This window comes from Egretta garzetta, unplaced genomic scaffold, assembly GCF_000687185.1.
Source record: "Egretta garzetta isolate BGI_Z169 unplaced genomic scaffold, ASM68718v1 scaffold229, whole genome shotgun sequence".
Taxonomy (NCBI): Eukaryota; Metazoa; Chordata; class Aves; order Pelecaniformes; family Ardeidae; genus Egretta; species Egretta garzetta.
In genome coordinates this window covers 2,171,578-2,172,804 of record NW_009270000.1, presented here as the reverse complement: position 1 = coordinate 2,172,804, position 1,227 = coordinate 2,171,578, and positions in this window count along the sequence as shown.

The window sequence follows — 1,227 nt, the reverse complement described above, 5'->3', positions numbered from 1 at the left end:
TGGGGTTTTTTTTGTCTGAAAGTTTAACATTTTGGCTGATGAATGGGGAAAGATTGGGATGTTATTCACAATAGATTGAATAAATAAAGGGATTTTCCAGGGGTGAGGCAGGGAGTGCAGATTACCAACTACAGATTAGTAATATTTTCCTCTATCAGTGGGCAAGCATCACTGTGCAACTGGATCAGAGCAAGGATGACTCTTAACTATGCAATCTACCGAGTTTATTCAGTATTTTTAAATTTAAGAAAAAATCAGAATGATCATCTGTGTTTGTATGATCTTCTCAGTAATTAAGGCAAGGCTCATGCCAGGCCATACATTCTGAGGTGAGCTTACGCTGTAAGAAGCTTTCATCTGCCTGCCTACAGCTTGTTTTACTGTATGCATAGATGAATATTGCCTTGGGGAAAAAAAAATCTGCAGAAAATCCTCCACTTGCAGCTTTGTAGAATAAACAATTTGGATCTTAGTGTGAGTGTTTTCTCTCAATGCACACATGTAATTTTCTCGTGAATGGGATTTATGTGTGCACATCAAAAGAAGAAAATCCCTAGGGCCTCAGTTTATACCAACAATAGCAAAGAAAATCAGGAATCTCCCACCAGAGCATGCCCCATTTTGCCCACTTTATATCACGCAGACTTTGAATGAAATCTGTGGCAGCCAGGCAAAGCAGGACATGCACCAGCTTTATGGCTGTTCATTTTCAAAGGCTTAAAATTAAGCCCTTAAGAACTTACCGTCTTCCTAAGTGGAGCGCATCACCCATGGGTGGTAGCGGTGGTGGTAGCTGGATACGCACGAGGTGAGGCAACGCTCGCCCTCACGTGCTTGCGCGGCTGCAGCGTTGGGTGCTCTCGCTCACAGCGGTACCCTTTGACAGTTTTTTCCCCAGATGTGAAGGGAAAAGGCTGTGAAACGCCGAAGAGCTGCTGCGGAGGTGGCAGTAGCTCCGTGAGGAGACCTGGGCTTGGGGCGATGGGGATGGGTGCCTGGGCTTCAGATCATCTCAGTGCTATTTCTGCGTGGGGCAGGCCCCAGCTATTGCTCTGAACCAGTGGCTGTGCGTTCCCTCTACGGGGTCTTGCTTTTCGGGAGGATACTGCTGGGGGGGTTGCGGGTGGCTGCGGGGGAGCCGTGCCCACTGATTAATAATAATCAATAACAACACAAGAAGAATAGCAGCAAGCAAATTAAAAAAAAAAAAAAAAAGCCTTTAAAGGG